The sequence below is a fragment of the Monodelphis domestica genome, chromosome 1 (assembly GCF_027887165.1).
Source record: "Monodelphis domestica isolate mMonDom1 chromosome 1, mMonDom1.pri, whole genome shotgun sequence".
Classification (NCBI taxonomy): domain Eukaryota; kingdom Metazoa; phylum Chordata; class Mammalia; order Didelphimorphia; family Didelphidae; genus Monodelphis; species Monodelphis domestica.
The window spans coordinates 714,583,977-714,606,492 of NC_077227.1; the positions used below are offsets into that span (position 1 = coordinate 714,583,977).

At 36.3% G+C, this 22,516-nt stretch overlaps 1 long non-coding RNA gene across 2 annotated transcripts in view; it reads left to right on the top strand.

Moving 5' to 3' along the window:
- The window catches only part of LOC103104517 (uncharacterized), a 33,965-nt gene extending 14,878 nt beyond the window's left edge, over window positions 1-19,087 (top strand). For both annotated transcript variants that reach the window (XR_008915171.1, XR_008915173.1), the window contains exon 2: window positions 14,575-19,087. This is a non-coding gene — a long non-coding RNA (uncharacterized LOC103104517). The remainder of the gene's footprint in view (window positions 1-14,574) is intronic.
- The last annotated feature ends 3,429 nt before the right edge of the window (window positions 19,088-22,516 follow it).

Below are 22,516 nucleotides of genomic sequence, written 5' to 3' on the forward strand. Positions count from 1 at the left end.
ATCAATTCCTAATCTCTCCCACACTGTCTTCCAATTTTCCCAGCAGTTTTTATCAAATAGTGGATTTTTATCCCCAAAGCTGGGATCTTTGGGTTTATTATATACTGTCTTGCTGAGGTCGCTTGCCCCCAGTCTATTCCACTGATCCTCCTTTCTGTCTCTTAGCCAGTACCAAATTGTTTTGATGACTGCTGCTTTGTAATATAGTTTAAGGTCTGGGACTGCAAGGCCCCCATCATTTGTGTTTTTTTTTTTCATTATTTCCCTGGATATCCTTGATCCTTTGTTATTCCAAATGAACTTTGTTATGGTTTTTTCTAAATCAGTAAAGAAATTTTTTGGGAGTTCAATGGGTATGGCACTAAATAGATAGATAAGTTTGGGTAGGATGTTCATTTTTATTATATTGGCTCATCCTATCCATGAGCAGTTAATGTTTTTCCAATTGCTCATGTCTAGTTTTAATTGTGTGGAAAGTGTTTTGTAGTTGTGTTCATATAGTTCCTGTGTTTGTCTCGGGAGATAGATTCCTAGGTATTTTATTTTGTCTAAGGTGATTTTGAATGGGATTTCTCTTTCTAGTTTTTGCTACTTAGCTCTGTTGGAGATATATAGAAATGCTGATGACTTATGCGGGTGTTCGGATACTTTTGATAGAGGTAATCAAAAGTATCCTCAGTGATGAAGTGAAGCTCAAATGTGAACTTCCCTTTAAGGCCAGGTGCAAGGACACTAAAGCGACTCTTATTGTAAACATAAAATATTTATTAAAATATATAAATAGGATAAATAAAGGATTTCTAATTCTAAGGGATTCTAAATTCACCCAAATAACCTCCCAGGTTCCACAAAGAACCACTTCTCTTGTGTTTCACAGGCTACACTAATCCTCTCTAATCCGACTAACCCAAATTGATACTATCTAAATAAAAACTATCTCTATTATCCTTATAAATCTTAAATTCACCTTCAAATTATAAAAAAGCAAAGGCTAGCTGGTTGAGTCTCAACAAGAATCAAGTCTGTTAAGACTCAGAGTCCAAACCAAAGACCAGGTTTTTCTTTGGTCTTCTCAGAGTTAAACAATCTATAAAACCACAATAGATATTCAATAGTGTTTCCCAAGTTGGGAAGTTGAGCTCTTTCAGATCTTTCCCTCAGACAGAAAGAGAGGCAAAGATGTTACCTCCTCCAGTCCTGGGAGAGAGTATCTGAGTGTGTGTCTCTGCCAACTGCCAGAGAGAGAGTAATTGACATAGAAAAATGATTGTAACTGTCACATCTGAAATTAACATGCTCTCTCAGCTCTACTTCAAACTTGTGAATTGCCAAAACTGTAAATGTTTCAGCCAAACTGTAAAGATAATTTTTAGTGTCTTGATTTAAAATCTAAAATTAAGTGGTCACCATGGGAAAATACCCAAATATGAAAATACCCAAGTCAGCTGGGTTTTATGGAGATTTTAATTAATACAAATGAAGGAATTAAGGGAAGGGGAGAGAGAGAGAGAAAGGGAAAATAGTAGAAAGGGCCTAGGCCAAATGGCCTAGACCTGAGCCTAAGGGAGAGAGAGTCAGTCTTTATCACTCACCACAAGATTGTCTTCAAGCAAGCTCCAGTCCTCCACTGAACTCCTGAAGTCCTACTAACTTCCAATCCCAAAACTCCTAAAGTGAACTAACTCCAAACTGAACTGAATTCTCCTTTTAAAGAAATTTTCTCTTATGTCACCTCCCCTAAATTTTCACATCTACCAATCACAGTAGATTCTTTTCCCCAGGACTGCCCATTCTTAGTTCTTTTGTTCTCACCTTCTCTGGTTAAATAAAATCTACTGAGTACTTCACACCTCTTTTGTTAAGCTTGCCTTTTGTAAGTTGCTTGACCTTTTAGTGATTAATTTAACCTTTATAGGTACTTAGCAACCTTTTGTATTAGATCTAAAAATAGAACTAGATTAAGGTTCTAGCTTTACTATAAGGTATGACTAGGGGACTTTCATTGTTCAATCAGGAGTTTGCAAACTTATCTTCCCCTAAGGCACTGTCTGAGTAGGGTGAAGTATTTTTAAAAGTTCTCAATACATTCCTGACCAAGTACCTCCTTTGTTAAAAATGGGGAATAGCTAAATCAAATCTTCTGAAGTAGAGTCTGAGTAGTTTTAAGATTTACAAACTCCAGTTCTTTTCTTAAGCCAGCCATTTCACTTCTTATCACTAAACTAATAAAACAATACGTATTTTCTAATATCATCCTTAAAACTCCCAAGCTAATCTCTCCAGGAGGAGCCTGAGAACAACTGAGAACCATGTAACATACCACCATTTACTAACCTAACCCTTTTCCATATTTGGATGGTTCTTCCCCCAACTCAACCATGAAACCATTTTAAAATCTCACATCCCAATCTGCCATAACCATGACCAAAAGCTGAAGACGTAACTCTCATGACGGCAATTTCATATCTCAGGTTAAATGTTAGGAGGAAAGAAGACACTTACAAGTCACTGAATATTTTTTTAAAAGGAATCATAGTTTGCTCTAATACATAGAGAATAAACAACAAAATTATATTAGAGCTTAACGTCTCTGGTGGAAATACAGCTGGTCCTCAGGGCAGAATGTGATGCCTCAAGTGCTCTTCAGAAATCCACTAAGTCAGAGGGAGCCAAACTTCCCATGCCTGGGTTTTTTTATGCTTTACGTGGACCAGAAAGTTGACTCATTAAGGTCTCCCTGACAGCCCAATAAAGCTAATATCTGAGGATTATGGAAAAAGGAATAGACCTGGACCTTTCCATGTTGTAGATGAAGAAAAAGGGGATCAGGGGAAAGCTGGTAAATATTAATGCTATCACACTCACTTTTTACTTTAAAAAAGTCAAATTTCAAATAATCAACAATCCTTTTTGAAAAAAAAAATACCTCAGTCCCCAGATGCTTATGTGACTTCTTATTTTCTTTCTTTTATCCTCTTTAGACATAAGCATTTACATACAAATTAGCTGATGTAGCCATCATGTCTTAGTTCTGACATCTCCAAAGAGGTGGGGTGTCTCTTTGGTGCCTTTAAAAATGTGCTTCTTTACAATCATATTTTTCTAGTTTTTAATAAGTAAGAGGGGGTAGCTGGGTGGCTCAGTGAATTGAGAGCCAAGGCTAGAGAGGGGAGATCCTAAGTTCAAATTTGGCCTCAGACACTTCCCAGCTGTGTGATCCTGGGCAAGTCACTTGACCCCCATTGCTTAGCCCTTACCATTCTTCTGCCTTGGAACCAATACACAGGATTGATTCTAAGACAAAAGGTAAGGGTTAAAAAAATAAGTAAGAGGTCTTTCCTCTAATTCTTTATAACATTAAAATGTTCTCACACAAGCGAAGAATCATAATTATCGGTGAGTTCAAAGACCTCACTTTTATATTATAGAGCATTTCCTCTTCAAAACTGTTCATAATCCCATCTGAAAACCACACAAACTTAGGAGTATATATTAAAGTTCTTTTTCAGAATCCTATATGGGATCAAAATATTAATTCATTACAGAAACAATATCCCACATCATGTGACAATCAATATAATCTCTTCATTTACACACAAAAAATTTTTTCTGCCCTTTTAACCATTAACATCTTATGAAAAGGTCTTGAAGACATAATATACCTTATACTACCTCAAGGAGTGTTGCTAGGAATATTATGTTATTTGAGGATCTTTGTTTTTATCTTTTATGTCTTTGGCATATTTGCTTTAGTAGTGTGATCTCTGGGTCAGAAGTTAGGAGGATTTAGCTTCTTTTCTGGCATAATTTCAAACTTACATCCAAACAATCAAATTTGTACCTACCAACGAAACTAAAAAATCCTAGATGCCATATTTCAAGAAACCATGAATAAAAACTACCCAGACCTATTAGGATCAAAATGCAAAACAAAAGTAAAATAATACACAAATCAATCTCTAAAAGAAGCCCTAAAGGTAAGACTACTGGAAATGTTACAGGCAAAATCCAGAAATTGATGGATAAAGAAAAAATATTGTGAATATCCATATAAAAAGAATATAAATATCAAGGAATCATAGTCGGGATCACAGAAAACTAAGTAGCTACTAAATTTAGAGGCCTGGGGGAAATAACCCAGCCTCAGAAAAAGAAATCAAATAAACCATAAATGAACTCGTAAAGTAAAAAACCCCAGGACCATATGTGTCTTTTTATTTATTTATTTATTCATTCATTCATTCATTCATTTTTATTTTTTTATATGTGACTTTTTAAAAACATTTAAAGAAAAATTAACTCAAACACTGCAAAAAAAAAAGGGGGGGGAGGAAAAGAAAGATTCTGCCAAATTCCTTCTTTGACACAAATATGGGACTGATACCTAAACCAGAAAGCATCAAAACAGAGAAAAAAACTATAGGCCAATATTCTTTTTTTATATATTTTTGAAATTTTTTTATTTAATTAGTTAATTTAGAATATTTCTCATAGGTACAAGATTCATGTTCTTTCCCTCTCCTCCCTCCCCCCCCTCCCATAGCTGCTGCGCAATGCCACTGGGTTTTACATGTGTCATTGATCAAGACCTATTTCCATCTTATTGATATTTGCACTAGGGTGATTGATAGGCCAATATTCTTTTTTTATATTTTTTTTTATTTTTTTTTAAAATATATTTTATTTGATCATTTCCAAGCATTATTCGTTAAAGACATAGATCATTTTCTTTTCCTCCCCCCCACCCCCCATAGCCGACGCGTAAGTCCACTGGGCATTAGATGTTTTCTTGATTTGAACCCATTGCTTTGTTGATAGTATTTGCATTAGAGTGTTCATTTAAAGTCTATCCTCTGTCATGTCCCCTCAACCTCTGTATTCAGGCAGTTGCTTTTTCTCGGTGTTTCCACTCCCATAGTTTATCCTTTCCTTATGAATGGTGTTTTTTTTTCTCCTTGATCCCTGCAGATTGTTCAGGGACATTACACCGCCACTAATGGAGAAGTCCATTACGTTCGATGATACCACAGTGTATTAGTCTCTGTGTACAATGTTCTCCTGGTTCTGCTCCTCTCGCTCTGCATCACTTCCTGGAGGTTGTTCCAGTCTCCATGGAACTTCTCCACTTTATTATTCCTTTGAGCACAATAGTATTCCATCACCAACATATACCACAGTTTGTTCAGCCATTCCCCAATTGATGGGCATCCCCTCGTTTTCCAGTTTTGGGCCACCACAAAGAGCGCAGCTATGAATATTTTTGTACAAGTCTTTGTGTCCATTATCTCTTTGGGGTACAGACCCAGCAGTGCTATGGCTGGGTCAAAGGGTAGATATTCTTTTGTCGCCCTTTGGGCATAGTTCCAAATTGCCCTCCAGAATGGTTGGATCAGTTCACAACTCCACCAGCAATGAATTAATGTCCGATAGGCCAATATTCTTAATGAATATTGATGCCACAAAAATTTAAATAAAAATTGGCAAGGAGATTCCAGCAGCATATGACAAAGATATGCATATTTTTCTATTATAAATATAGGGCTGATTCAATATTAGGAAAACTATTCTCATAATTGACCATATAAATAAGGAAACCAACAAATATCTTACAGTCTTATCAATAGATGCAGATATGGGGGGCAGTTGGGTGGCTCAGTGGATTGAGAGTCAGGCCCATGGACAGGAGATCCCGGATTTAAGTCTGAACTCAGATTTTTCCCAGCTGTGTGACCCTGGGCAAGTCACTTAACCCCCATTGCCTGGTCCTTACCCTTTTTCTGCCTTGGAACCAATACATAGTAGTGATTCTTAGATGGAAGATAATGGTATTTTTAAAAAGTTAAACAATAGATGAAGACAAAGCTTTTGACAAGATATAGCACTCATTTCTCCTAAAAACACTTGAAAGCCTAGGAATAAAGGGAGCTTTCCTTAATACGATAATTAATATCAATTTAAAACTAAGAGCAAGTACTATCTATAAAGGGATTAAATGAGTCCTTCCCAATAGGTAAAGCTAGGATGCCTGTTATATTTTTATTTTTATACTCATTCTTATACAATTTTTCAGTCCTGTCTCCTTTTTTTATTTTTTAATTTTATTTAATTGATTAATTTAGAGTATTTTTCCAGGATTACAAAAATCATGTTCCTTTCCTCCCCGCTCCTTAACTCTCTCCCATAGTCAATGTGCAATTCCATTGGGTTTTACATGTGTCATTGGTTAAGACCTATTTCCATATTATTGATATTTGCACTAGGCTGATAATTTAGGGTTAAGGAATCAGTCCATCATTCAACAACCACTGATTAAATACCATCAAAGTGCCAGTTGTCATGCTAGGCACTGGGAAAACAAGTACAAAGATAACCCAATGAGTCAGAAGTCTCATTTTATCAAAGCTACTCTCCCACTGTAACTCCCAGAAGTGAAGACCATTGTTCTGATGGGACCTGATGGGTGCAGGGTGCAATGGGATTATTGTTTCCCTCGATCACTTTCCAAATATCAAAGTGAAGTCCAAGTATAGCTGATTATTTCTCCATGAAGGTCCTAATCAAATTCTTCATTGTTGTATGGAAGACCTAGATGACAATGTTAATGAAACTCCAGCCTTGGCAGGTCCTAATCAGCTAGAAGAGTTTCATGGATAGGTCTAGAAATGGACTGTCATGTCCATTCTTTGAAGATCAGCCTGGCTAACTTTAAAGAGATTTATCAGCAGGTAAGTCATGGGATAGGAAGGTTTTTAGCCAAAATAGTGTTGAAATATTGTCTGCTAAGTAATAGAAGAAGACAACAAGCTGCATCAAAGGAAGGAGTCAATCAATAAAGTCACACCTCAATGAATTGTTTCATTACTACTACCACCACCACCACTACCACCACCACCATTTGGTTTGATTTGGATACCATACTTCTATCATCTACATTTGCATTTCCATTTTTTTAGTGGCCACACTCTTGGCTCATAGGTTTGGTTGTTGTTTTTTCCTCATGAAGTGTTCTTTAATCAGGTCCTGGAGTTAGGCAATGAATTATGCAAACTTAATTGTAAGACTTTACTTTTATCCCCATTAGATTTCATCTTATTTCATTTCAGTTTTCACTTGTTGAGATACTTTTCAATCTTGGTCCACATCCTCCTCCTAATCTTTGGGTCTTTTGCAAGTTTATAGACTATGATGCAACAAAAATAAACATCAGTAAGAGAAGCAAAAGCAAAAGATTGTGACCTAAGTGGAGACCTGTAAGAATTTAAATTTAGCTTTTATGCTAATATGAAAATTCTAAAGTAATACTGTGGTCGCCAATTTAAAAATATTTCAGCTTAAGTCAAAACAACTTTTAGCAGCTTTTTTTCACAGAGGTGGAAAGAGTGCAAGTGGGGAAATGTAGATAAAGAGACAGAAAGTACTGCCTAGCTACAAATAAACTAAGTTTAATCCTAATATCTTTGGACAAATGAGAAATCAAAAGCAAGTCTTAGGAAGCCAAAATGCCAAGAGAAAGGAGATGCTGAAGAATCCACTGAGAACCTTCAGTGCACAGGAGGCTAAGATTGCCAGAATCTCACCAGAACTCATGCTGAAGGGAGTGTCCCACCAAAGTGCCAAGGAGCAGAGAGGGTCTCCTCACCAAAGAACCAAGGAAGGAATCACTCCACTCACCAATGCAGCAAGAGTGAATCCTTGAAATAGAAATGGTTAAACTGTAGAAATTATTACTGATTGAAATAGAAATGTTCATCTGTGTTACTGTATTACTTGTTGCAATGACTGAATGCTCTGGCTTACTAGAGAGAGCTGCTACTAAATATGGGGACACACCTGCCTATTTGCAATGGTGGAGAGATGACAGACACTGCTGGTACTCGGGAATGCTCTAGATAGATATGGGGGAATGCTCTGGGATTTGCCTACTGATCCCTACTGATGACTAGTGGATCAATATTTTTCCTAATCTCCTCCTACCCTTTCTCCCTCCCTCCTTCACCTCTCCTCCCTGTCTCCCTCACCTCCCAGTTCTTCTTGAAGCCTTTGGCTTCTTCCCTCCCCAATGAGTGAACTATAAAGATACTCTAGTTTCCTTTCTCAGAATGGGAACTGAGGCAAGAGGGATGAGGATTTCCCTAAACTATAAGGAGAATTTAGGAGGGTTATGGAAATAATCAGTCTTGTCACAAACGGTGACAGAGAGAGACAGAGATGAAAGACAACAGTTAAAACCTTCTTTCTTCTTCACAAAGCCACCAAGAAAAGTCTCTCCTTCAGCGTGGCTTTCCTACAACTCTTGGTCAGTCAAATCTCAGAGAGAGCTGAGGTTTCTCCCTTGGTCAGAGAGCTCCCAAAACCAAGTCAGCTCTACAAGGATCCTCAGCCAGCCTCAACTGCCAACTCCTGGGAACATTCTCTTTGGAACCTTCTTCTTGATTGACAGCCAGGTCCCCAGCCTTGGTTTTTGAATCATGGCTTGTCCTGCAAAACCTCTCTCTCTTCAAGTCTCTACCATACATCAATCCTAAAATTGGCCTTTTTAAAGCAGTTTTCTCATGTCACTTCCTGTAGCTCTCCCATTTTACAGGGACCAATCACAGTCTTTCAATTTGCCAAGCACTGCCCAAGGTGGGGGGCAGCAACCTTTGGAGGTGTGAGCTTATTCTAGTAAGTGACTTGTGAATTCTCTTACTTAGTGTTAAGTAGGGGTACTTTGAGTTCTTGATTTGTTTAGCTAAAAATAGACAAGGGGAGAGTTAATCCTATCTTCACAGACCAGTGTGCTGATGTTGTAAATAATGGATAGGTGAGAGAACAAATCACTGAAACAACAAACTGTTTTAAGGGAAAGGATAACAATGAGATAATATATCAAAGTTTATGGGATATGACAAAAAAAACCAGTCATCACAGGAAAAATATCATCTCTGAAAGTATATATAAACAAAACACACAAAAAAGGTGATGATCAAAAGTTGATCAATGAGCTGGATGTGCAATTTTGTCAAATGAAAAAAACTAAGCAAGCACAAAAGAAAAAAATGTGGAAATCATAGGAGAAATAGATGAAATTGGAAACAAAAAAGCTACTATAGAGTCAATAAACAAAAGAAAGAAATAGGTTTTTAAAAAATACTGACCATTGTTTGATTTGTTGTTGTTTTTTAATAGGAAACTTAAACTGACAAATGAAACAAGATGAAATCACAAATGTAGGGAAAAAAGAGAATGACCAGGAACAAGTAGGTGCAAAATATTTCAGCAAATGGATAATTACCTACCAAACCATAAAATACTCCAGTTAATAAGAAATAGAGCCATTGAACAATCCACTCTCAAAAAAGAGAAATTGAGCAAGTCTTAGCTAAACTTCAAGTTCAGATAGATTACTCAAGAGTATTTGATTAAACATTTAAAGGGCAATTTATGCTTATGATATAAAAATTATTCTCATGAAAAGGAATCATCTTCTAAATTATTCTAGTTCCACTGACTTTATTCTTCATCAGTTTATAGTTTTCAAAATTGTTCATTTTTCTAATATTGATGTTATAGCATAAATTTTTATTCTCTTTACTTCACTCTGCATCAGTTCATCTAAGTTTTTCCATGTGTGTGTACTTAATCTTTATTTTCTGTCTTAGAATTGATACTAACTATTGGTTCTAAGGGAGAAGAGTGGTAAAGCTAGGCAACTGGCATTAAGTGACTTGCCCAGGGCTACACAGCTAGGAAATGTCTGAGATTATATTTGAACCCAAGACCTCCCATCTCCAGGTCTGACCCTCTACTTAGCTGCCTTTCCACTTGTTTTTGAAATCATCTATTCCTCATTTCTTACAGCACAAAATTTCTCTATTCCATTCATACCTCCCAACTTATTCAGTCATTTTCCAATTGTTGGACATCTTTTTAATTTCCAGGATTTGGGTTTTTTGTCTCCACAAAAAGAGCAGCTATAATTATTTTTGTACGTGAAAGACTTTTTTCTCTTATTTTGATCCCTTTTGGATATGGGTAGTTCAAGAGCATGTATCGTTGGTGAACTTTTTCAACGTTGCTCTGAATTGCTTCCCATGATGGTTGTACCCATTCACAGGTCTAAGAATTTATCAATATACCTATTTTCCCATGGCCCCTCCCACATTTGTCATTTTCGCCCCTCTGAAAGTGGAGTCTCAGAATTGTTTTTATTTGTATTCCTCTCTTTAGTAGCCATTTGGAAATTTCCCCCCCTTTTGACAAGAGATAGCCTATGTTTCTTCCATTAAGAACTGTCTGTTCATAACCTTAGACCATTTATCAGTTGAGAAATGGATCTTACAAATCTGAATTCGTTCCTTATGTTTCTTAGAAATGAGACCTTTATCAGAAAAAACTTACTATACCTATTTCCCCTAGTTAAATGTAATTAAAAGCATACATTTTGTCTTCTGTGATTTTCTCTATCCACCGGGGGAGCATGAATTTTTGGGCTATCCATAGATCTGATCAGTAGCTTTTCCCATGATTTTCTAATTTGTTTATGAAGTGACCTTTTATATCAAGGCCACATATGCAGCTGGAGTTTATCTTGATACAACGTGTCAAGTGTTGACCTGACCCCAATTTTTTCCATTCTGCTGTCTAATTTTTCCCAGCAGTTTTTTTTAGATATTTCTCATCCCAATAGTTGGAGTCTTTGGGTCTATTGAATACTAAGGGTACTATATACATTTGCTTCTGAATATCATGTAGCTAATCTGTTTCACCAATTGACCTATTGTTGAAACCAATACCAAATTATTTTGAGAATTACTGCTTCATAGTATAATTTGAGGGCAGCTATGTGGCTAAGTGGATAGAGTTCTAGGTGTGGAGGCAGGAAGACCTGAGTTCAAATTTGGCCTTAGATATTTACTAGCTGGGTGATATTGGGCAAGTCACTTCAACTTGCCTGCCTCAGTTTCCTCATCTATAAAATGAGCTGGAGGAAATGGCAAACCAGTCTAGTACTTTTTGCCAAGAAAACCCCAAATGGAGTCATATAGAATCAGATTTAACTGAAAAACAACAACAAAAGCAAAATTTGAGTTACCACACTAGGTTCCCTTTATCCCCACTTCTTTTCATTATTTTCCTTGAGATTCTTGACATTTTTTTGTCTCTACATGAATTTCATGACTATTTTTTCTAGTTCTATAAAGTAGTTTGGTCAGTTTTATTTCAATGCCACTGATAAAAATAAATTAATTTAGGTTGCATTATATTTTTATTAACTCATCCTATCCATGAGAAAATTTCCCAATTATTTAAGTCTGCCTTTATTTCTATAAGAAATGGTCTGTAGCCATACTTGTATAAATTTTGTGTACATCTTGGTAGGTAGATTCTCAAGTAATTTGAACCTCCTGAGGTGATTAAGAAAAGGCAAAATTTTGAATACACAAAGAAATAGCTTTTGCATTAGCAAAATCAATGTAGCTAGAATGAGAAGTTTTTGGTGGTAATGAAAATCTTGACATCAAGTATGTTTGTTAAAAATCATATCTCAAATCTCTGAGAATTGATGTAAATATGTAACACTGAACATATCCCAATAATCATGTAGTGAAAAGGCACAACCTATTTATTTATTTCAATTTGGAAGATTGTATTAATTAATTAATTTAGAATATTTTTCCATGGTTACAAGATTCACGTTCTTTCCCTCCCCTCCCTTCTCCCCTCTCCTGTAGCTGACGTGCATTTCCACTGGGTTTTATAGGTGTCTTTGATCAAGACCTATTTCCATAATATTGATGTTTGCAGTAGGGTGATCATTTAGAGTCTATATCCCCAATCATATCCCCGTCAACCCATGTGATCAAGCAGTTGTTTTTCTTCTGCATTCCTGTTCCCACAGTTTTTTCTCTGAATGTGGATGGTGTTCTTTATCGTAAGTCCATCATAATTATCCTGGATCATTGCATTGCTGCTAGTAGAGAAGTCCATTATATTTGATTGTACCACAGTGTATCAGTCTCTGTGTACAATGTTTTCCTGGTTCTGCTCCTTTCACTCTGCATCACTTCCTGGAGGTTGTTCCAGTCTCCATGGAATTCCTCCACTTTATTATTCCTTTTAGCACAATAGTATTCCATCACCAACAGATATCACAATTTGTTCAGCCATTCCCCAATTGACGGGCATCCCCTCGTTTTCCAGTTTTTGGCCACCACAAAGAGCGCAGCTATGAATATTCTTGTACATGTCTTTTTCCTTATCATCTCTTTGGGGTACAAACCCAGAAGTGCTATGGCTGGATCAAAGGGCAGACAGGCTTTAGTGCCCTTTGGGCGTAGTTCCAAATTTACTGGGGGCCATCAGGATGGAGCAGGGTTTGGGGGGGGAGTAATCCAGGGCTCCCAATATAAGAGGAGCGGTTCAGAACAGGAGAAGTTAGGAGAAGAAAAGGGCTGCCATGGGACACAGTGAATTGAAAGAAAGAAAGCTATTCACTGAAATAATCAAACACAGTTTCCAGAAAAGAGGAGTAAAAGAGAGGAAAGTAAGCAAGTCACAGCTGACTAAGCTCTTGGAGTTTATTCAAAATTGCAATCTGTGGTTCCCCAATGTAAGGATGGTAGATTTAGACCCAGAAGAAAAAGTTAGCCCTGACTTAAAATCTTATACCATTCCCATTCAGGCTAGACAACTACCTGCAACCCCCCCCCCCCACCTGAGGGAAGGAGGAGTGAATGGTCAGGAATGAAGGATCCCCCTCATCCTCCACCTCTATGACCCCCAGATCCTCGGCTTTAGCAGAGAAAAGCCCATTTTTCAATCCCTTGTCACCTCCCTTTTCAAATGTTTACACTTAAAGCCACTTTTTCACCTCTAACAAGTTTAAAGGGACAGTACCTTGGAAACAGCAAGATGGAATTTTTCATTTCTTCTTCCTTTTTCTTTCTTCCTCAAGATCTTGAGTAAACACCTTGAATCTTAAAAGCATGCTTCCCCTAGTACGTGTTCAATGTTTGTTATGTGTGACTCCATGTGTGTCTGCATCATAAGTTTTGTGTCTGTGTTTCCTTAATTTGTCATTTACAAAAAATACTTCAAAGTCCTCCGCTGAAAAGAGGCAATTTATGTTCCATAAATCTTCTCTCCTTTTGTTTTGGAAAGGGCCCATCCAGGGGGAAAAAGAGAGAGAAAGAAGGACTTGGATCACACAAAGGGAACTTTTATCCCCCAAACTGGCTATTCTCTTAAATTTAATATTAAAGATCCATATAAGCAACATTGGAAAACTGCTAATTAATCTGAAAGTACTGTGATAAGTGGAATTATTTGGTGATGATTGTGTCTCAGTTAGAAGTGATATGTTAGCTAAATTCAATTCTGTTCAAGCCAGGGGTCTTTTTATCAACACTAGGACCGATAAGAGATAGTGATTGAAATAAGTTCAGAACTGGTTGAAGGTAATCAATAGACAGCTTGACACCAAGAGGAATTTTCCTTTCTAAAAATCAAAAAACCATAATGGATGCTTACTAAAACATAGGATATTTATATGTAAAATTCAGTCACGCAACAGTTATAGTGGAGAATTTTTTTCTAAGAATTAAATGTTGGATTTCAAAATGAGTGTCCTTCAAAGAGAGCAACAAGTGATTGCATGCTAGCAATTGAGATTGTCGACATTCAGAACTGGTAATTAGCACATGTGAATTTGCATAGTTGTTAAGTATGTGATGTATGGCTACGGTTGGAAGTTCTGAACAATGTTATACTTGATTGGGAATATATATGCAATGAATAAGAAGAGACATATCTATTCAAATATAATTTGATATAATGTCATCATAGATGTACACAAAATATGTATGAAATTGTGCTGTGAAGAAAATTAATTTTTATTCAGATTGTGTATAGTGAAATTGGCAAAGGAAATTTGAACAGTCCAGAAATCAAATAAGATTCATTATTAGGCAATTAAATATAGGTAAAAGGTAGTTGCCTCTCCCCTATTTATAGTAAGAGTAATAGAGACAAAAACTGAAGGTTTTATTCTGCTTGGAGCCAAAGTTTGAAAGGAAAACTGGAATCTTAAGGAAACATTGTTAGGGAACTTTAAACAAAGTCAATTTGGAAGTTGTTAAGTTTTTAATTAATATATTAGGACTGATTTAATATCGAGGTTTTTAAAACATGTAACTGAAGCATTAAAAAAGGATTGGAAAGAAAGGAAGGATCTTCTCAGACTACTGTGAATTTTAAAACTATTCCACCCTAATCAGACTATTCTTTAGAAGATTTGATTTAGCTATTTCCTGATCAGTAACAATGGAGATACTTGGAATAACAGAATCAGGTCTTGGAAACTCTACATTTCTCTTCCCTTCTTAGTTTAACAAGATTTGGAAGGTCTGAATCAAACTCAAGATTTAATTATCTGAGGAAATGGCCTTCAACAGACATGTGCAGAAAAAAAGACAGACCCCTGGGCTGTCCTAAGTCAAGCTAAGCCATCATTGGTACAGATGAGATGCAGGAAAGTGATGTAAAACTGTCTATATAAGGCACATCACTTCCTCTCTTCTCCTCTTTCCTCAGAGAGAAGACTCTGACTGGCAGAGTGCTACGCATTCAACATCTTGGTGTGGTGGTAGCTATTGTCTGGGTTTGGTGGTGAGTTTTGCCCTGGAGCTGATTTCAGGTTCGGGAATCTTGGCCTTTCCTTTTTGGAGTTCAAGCCTGACTCCTTCCTCCTTCATACTCCAAAACCTTATCTCCTAATCTCCCCGCTCAGTACTAGCCAGGCAGGGGGGAGAAAACCTACTCCTTTCCTTCTTCCTTCTCCTTAATCTCCTCCACTATCAATTAAATCAATATAAAATTTCTAGCTGACTTGGGTGTTCATTAGGATCCATAGTGACCAAAAAATATTATTACATTCAGTCTCAGTCATTATTTTAACCCTTACACTACAAGTGCAGTTACTGTCTTGGAAACATTCCAAAAGGAATTTAGTTCCTTTCTCAGGTACAGGAAGGAGAACAAAAGTGCTTGCAATTATTTTACATTTATATTAAGTGACCAATACAACAAAATATTTTAAACTTATCTAAACTTTAGAGATATAATTTGAAAGACCTGAGAGGTTAGCTGATATCTGGAATAAATCTTGATCTGATAATAAGATATATTACAACTAAGGCTTAAGGAAGTAACAGGAATTTTAAGAGTTTATTTGAGTATGCCTAAATATTATAATTTCTATAAACTGCTATTAAGTCAAAATATGAGCTTTTCTAGAAGCAGACAAGAATAAAAGTTTTCTTAATTGAAACTGCACAATTTGGCTATGTGGGGGGCAGCTGGGTAGCTCAGTGGATTGAGAGCCAGGCCTAGAGACGGGAGGTCCTAGGTTCAAATCTGGCCTCAGATACTTCCCAGCTGTGTGACCCTGGGCAAGTCACTTGACCCCCATTGCCTAGCCCTTACCACTCTTCTGCCTTGGAGCCAATACACAGTATTGACTCCAAGACAGAAGGTAAGGGTTTAAAAAAAGATTTTGGCTATGTGATACAACTGCAAAAGTTCAAACTATAAATCCAGAATCCTAAAGAAGCTCAGGTTAGAAAATGTTCCTTCCTTTTGATCACAACAATTGATATATTACAGTTAGTTAAACAAAAATAAAAATGCAATGATTTATGAATAATTGGATTAACTGTTTAAGATGCTAATGTGAATATATTAGAATTGAAAGACTTATTGTTCAAGCAGGTAGAATACTTTTTGAGAAAATATCTAGATTGCTTTTTATACAGAAACATGTCAATTTTTTTTCTGTAAATGTTTCTTTGTGAACCATAATACATTCATGATATAAATTTAAGATCATATATTGAAAAGTTAAGTATATTAATCCCTCAAAGGAATTGTTTAGAATTGCTTTTTGAATAGGATACAAACTTGATGACTCATTCTGAGTCCTTACTTCCCCTCCCTTCTTTCTCCCCACAGTTAGTTTCTCCCCACATATACTAGCTGGCAAACAGAAGCAGTTTTTGATTACAAATAATTTCATTGGTTATTGGAAAAGGGATTCCAATATCCACCTACATATACGGGAATCCACATATAATTTTGAAAACAAAAATCCTATGATCTTAAAACACTACTATTAAAGATTTTGTTTTAATTTTTGAGTAAACTTGTTTCATCACACCCACCACCACCCCTTTCTCCAACTACAAGTCACCTGTTACCCCTCCCTCTTCCTACTATAGTAAAGAGAATTCTTAGAGAGAACACTAAAAATTTCTATCATACTAATTTTAAATAGACTTTAAGATAGGCTAGGCTAGTTTTTCATCACTATAGTGGCATGTACATAATTAAAGCTTCTATGCAGCAAAGTTAGTGAGAAGCTTACACCTATTTGAGGTAAATATTTTAACAATTTCTAGATTATGTAAACGTGCAAGCAACCTGTTTCCAAATTATGACAATGATTGTAATTGGAGTATTATTGATTATGAGTGGAATTTTTGTTCTTTAAAAAAATAACCACATCCATTCTACTTTGCTTTTATTGATTTTACTGCTTAGTCTAGGCATGTATATTTTTAAACAAAATTTTTTTCCCTTGCATTACTGAGATTCTGATTGGCCTACAATTAAGTGTCACAAATATAATTTAGTTATTTATAAGGGAAAGATAATCAAAATTTAAATAAAAGGTTAGGACCTCAGGAATTTTTATATCTTCTGAAGTAGAAGAATTTATTTCACAATATGTTAGTTCCACCAAAATTTTTCTTAATAAAAAGACATATTCAAAGCAACATGGAGCACATAGATCAAAGTCCAGACAAAGAGGATCCATAAAGATAAAAAGAAAAGAAAATTCAGCTAAAGTTTCATCAATATTACTAATTGCTATTTGGAATAGATGTTAAATCCTGCCCATCTGTATTTCATTGAATACCTTTTCTAATCTAAATTTTACTTCTACCCATACTACTGAAGCAGTATCCTCTCTGCATCTCCCAAACCTTCAAAACAGATAATGACCCAACACATACATCCTAAGGTCTTGCTAATTTCAAATTAACCCCCCCCCAAAAAAGGGAATCCCATATACTCCTCAGGCAAAAGGTCAATTGGAAAAGTATCATTATTAATCATTGTTAGTCCCAGCCCTCTTTTGGGGGCAAGGATCTGTTTGTGTTTTTCCCCCAGGTACTCCTATACACACTTGGATTCCAGAAGGATTCACCCATTCCTGCCATGACTCCCATCCCAACAACAAGCCTGGGAGAATGCAGATATCGAGACTGTGCTAAAACAACAAGATGTTCTGCCAATTTGAGGACAAATTGGGACACTTGCAACCCAAGCAAAACAAAGAATGGACAAGCAACAACTTATACCTCCTGATTGCACTGCTACCTTAATTCTTGCCATGGTAGCCATTTCATCTGTACTCCCTGGTATTTCTGCCATTGAAAGCCTCTCATCTCCCATTACTCATTTCTCTTTGTAGAAATTCATTGCTTCTCTCTCCCCCTGCTGTATTACTGCACTCTAGTGACAAGAAAAGTTCCAAATCTACAACATGTTTCTCCCATGACTTATAGAAATTCTTGTCATGTATTTTAACAAATTGTCTTAATCCCTCCATTCCTGCTAGCATTGTATTTATTGTTAAATAACCACCCTTTGTTATGCTTCCTGTTAATATGACTATTGACTGGTATGATGGTCCAGGCATTTATGCCTTGCAATTAATTTCCAACAGTTTAAACCATCCTAACCCCTTCATTGCACCCCTTATTTTGGTTATCACTGCACTTATTGCATCACTAGCCACCTTCCCTACAAGGAGTCCACACTATACAGACAAATCATGGATATCGATCACTCTGGTACCTCTCTTTACTCAGCTTCATCCATTGCCAATTCATTTTATGACAGCATCTCCTCCTTTATTTCCAACAGTGGTTTGACCCATACTTTTATTGCTTGTGGATTTGCTCTTGTCTTAATTTTTCTTATTTTTTTTTTGCTTTCCAGTCCTCATCCAATACCTAGGGTGGACCATTTGGCAAGTCCAAATCGAACTGAAATCTCTTCAGCTCAAAAATTTTAAAAAGGGGGTATATGCTGGGAGCCATCAGGCCACAACACCTTGACAGAGTCATAGATGGTAGCTAAGGAGGCCACAGAGTGACCCTTGGCAAGATGTGATTGCCCACTCAGTCCCCCTTACATGACCTCTCTCATCATTACCCTTTCCTTGCATGACCTCTCTCATCAATACCCCTTACTTATGGAACTGACATGATTATTATTCCCCCTAGTCTCAGAAGGAATAATACAAGAGCAAAATACCTGTACCCTAATTCTCTAAAACATCACCAAAAGATCAGACCTTCAAACTCAATCCCAAAAGGCTACTATGGGTTAACTTTTACTTAGGTACATAATCCCCAGTGAAAATGCAACTACAGGCCAAGCCCAAAACCTTCCCACTCACAGAAACCTATTCTCATGAAGCCAGCATATAAATCAACCATAAAGGCCTATAGAAAATGTACAGGTACACTAAGCTTCAATATGCCTCAGTGAATCGACTTCACAAACCAGTAACCAAGAAACTCCCTAGTAAACCCTGAGAAATGATCAGTCTAATATTAAATCTGAATTGTGTCCCCAGCACCCCTCCACCTCAATGATATGATTGTTGAATTGTCTTTTAAGAACTTCTGACTAATTATTCCATTTTATTAAAAGTAATAAGTAAATTTCCTTGATTGTTTGTAAGTTCAACACTCCACATAGGGTAGTGAGAAAATTAAGCCACCTGTGATGAAATCATTTATCTTGTGTGAAACCTTTGTTCTGTCAAGAATCTATAACCATAATACAAGAATATAGAATGTTAATCAAGTGATTTGTTAAAAGTTAATGTATCACTTTTCCAATTATCTCAATTTAGACATGTGTGTTGGGCAATGTATCTGTGTGCCACGAAAATGGGTATAAAAATAAACACCAGGCCTGTGGATGGCTGAGCAGCTATCAGATGCAAAGCATTCCCATGGCTGTAAAGATACAGCTGTCTTCTGTTTGTTATTTTTTTTGACTGATTGTTCACCACCTGTCAGTAACCCCTAGAGTCGCAAGTGAGGCTGGACCTTGCCTGTGACACAAATTGCTTTCCAGAATGGTTGAATCAATTCACAACTCCACCAGCAATGCATTATTGTCCCAATTTCCCCACATCCCCTCCAACATTCATTACTTTCCTTTATGTTAGCCAGTCTGTTAGGTGTAAGATGGTACCTCAGAGTTGTTTTGATTTGCATTTCTCTGATTATAACATATTTAGAACATCTTTTCATATGTTTATTGATAGTTTTGATTTCTTTATCTACGAATTGCCTATTCATGTCCCTTGTCCATTTATCAATTGGAGAATGGCTTGATTTTTTGAACAATTGATTTAGCTCTTTATAAATTTGAGTAATTAGACCTTTGTCAGAGTTTTTTGTTATGAAGATTTCCCCCCCAATTTGTTGCTTCCCTTGAAATTTTAGTTGCATTGGTTTTGTTTGTACGAGAACTTTTTAATTTAATGTAATCAAAAGTATTCATTTTACATTTTGTAATTTTTTTCTGACTCTTGCTTGGTCTTAAAAATCTTTCCTTTCCCAAAGATCTGACAAGTATGCTATTCTGTGTTCACTTCATTTCCTTATGGTTTCCTTCTTTATAGCCAAGTCATTCACCCATTCTGAGTTTATCTTGGTGTAGGGTGTGAGATGTTGATCTAAACCTAATCTCTCCCATACTGTCTTCTAATTTTCCCAGCAGTATTTTTTTGAAATAGTGGATTTTTGTCCTAAAAGCTGGGATCTTTGGGTTTATCATAGACTGTCTTGCTGAGGTCACTTACCCCAAGTCTATTCCACTGATCCTCCCTTCTGTCTCTTAGCCAGTACCATATTGTTTTGATGACCACTGATATATGGTATAGTTTGAGGTCTGGTACTGCTAGACCACCTTTCTTCACATTTTTTTTCACTATTTCTCTTTATTCTATAATTTTTGCTTTTCCAAATGAACTTTGTTATAGTTTTTTCTAATACAGTAAAAAATTTTCTTGGTAGTTTAATGGGTATGGCACTAAATAAGTAAATTAGTTTGGGTAGGATTGTCATTTTTATTATGATATCTTATCCTACCCATGAGCAATTAATGTTTTTCCAATTATTTAGATCTAGTTCCAATTGTGTGGATAGTGTTTTATAGTTGTGTTCAAATAGTTCCTGTGTTTGTCTTGGCAGATAGATTTCTATGTATTTTCTATTGTCTAAGGTGATTTTAAATGGGATTTCTCTTTTTAACTCTTGCTGCTGAGATGTGTTGGAAATATATTGAAATGCTGATGATTTATGTGGGTTTATTTTGTAACCTATAACTTTGCTAAAGGTGTTATTTCCACTAGCTTTTTGGTGGATTCTCTAGGATTCTTTAAGTAGACCATCATATCATCCACAAAGAGTGATAGCTTGGTCTCCTCACTGCCTATTTTGATAGCTTCAATTTCTTTTTCTTCTCTAATTGATACTGCTAGTGTTTCTAGTACAATGTTAAATTGACTCTTGCTGACACCTCTCTTTCTTTTCTATTCTGCCTACAAGTCCTACCAATATCATCAAGGAAAGGAATGCTTCAGTGTGAATGAAGCACCAAATATGTTATAGAATTTTTGCTATACATTGTTCTGATGTAAAAAGTGACAATATCACTCCTTTTAAAAAAAGTTTGTCTACAAATTAATATTAGAACTAGAAAAGGAGGCTTCTGATAAATCCTTCCTTCTACTTTCAACCATTAAAAACAATGCATTCCCTAGAAAGGTGTAGATAGCACAGAGATACTGAGAGTATTCTGAATAAATGAAGCAACAATTTTTTTTCACTAATTCAATTAGTGGAGTGAGTTCATTATAAACTTAATACTTTTTATATGGGCCTCAGTTTCCCCATCTGTAAAATGAGGAGGCTAGGTTATATGACTTCTAAGGTCCTCTCTGATATGGGCTAGGAGGTTAGTGTTAGATTCCATGATCCTAACCAGGGAAGGTCAGGCTAGATGGGTCTTGTCAGTCCTAATTTCTAGGATTGTTCCCACTTCTTTCTATGATACTCAGATACCTATTTCTTTCCACCATTTCTCAGCCAAATTCTTAGAAAAAGTTGTCATTATTTATTGCTTTCATGTCTTCTCTCATTCTTCAACCCTTTGCAAACTGGTTTCCAACTTCACCATTGAAATGAATTGACTTCTTCAGTTACCGATGATCTCTTAATAATCAAAGCCAGTAATGTGGTTTTAATCCTCATCCTTCTTTAGCTCTCTACCTTTGACATTGTTGATCACCTCTCTTCCCAGACATTCTCTCCTCTCATGATTTTCCTGCTCTCTCTTGGTTCTTCTCCTATCTAATCCAACACCTGCTCACTTTCTTTTGTTGAATCATTATCTATTCTGTCTTCTAACTAAAAGCATATCTTAAGGTTTTGACTCTTCCTTCTCTACCCACTCCCTTTCTTAGTGACCTCAACAGCTGATATACATATCTTTATGTAGTAATGATGTAGGTTGGCAATGGTAAATGGTGCTTCAAAATCTCAGAAATGCTATGAAATCCTTTTTTTAATGGTGCTTGTAGATCTTAAGCTCTTTACTAGTTAGTAGGTGTTAGACAAACTATGTTTTCTCTGTGCCCTTCCTCCTAGTTGATAAGGGTTTGCTTGATATTACAATCCTAAAGGGAGTGAGGGGAGCACTTATACTATGCTATGACTTTATTCCCTTTGATAAAAGTTTGCAAAGTTAAGAAAGGACACTCAAGCACTCAAACAACCTTGAAAATTGGACAGACAGGACATGGGAGGGAACATCACCCAAATGCACTGAGATCTTTACATTCTTTCCCTGTCCCTTCCCCATGAAAGTTGATGAGAGTAATAATCTGAGAGAGGGCAGAGAATTCCCAGGATGAGAAGAGGGCAATATCCCAGACCATTAATAAATATAGCAACTTGAAATTCTGTTTTGGGCTTTTCCATCATCCTGGCTATACTATCTATAACATCCTTGATTAAACACTTTTATGTCTTAAGATGAAGGGGTCTGAGCTACAATTCTTTGGGTGAGAACCAGCTCTCTCACAACAGTTATCATAACAGCCAACATCTTCATAGCTCTTTTAATATTTGCAAATCACTTTTTATAATTGTCTCCTTTCATCTTCATGATAGTCCTGTGAGACAGGTCTTTTATTACCATTTTATAGATAAAGAAATTGATGTAAAGATATTGGTGACTTGGTGACTTTGGCAAGAGTCACACAGCTATTAAGTGTTTGAAACAGGCTTTGAATTCAGGACTTCCTGATTCCAAGTCCTGTGCTCTAGCTACTATGCCAGGACTAAGTCCTTTCCTGAGTTCCAATTTCACATCATCAACTGCC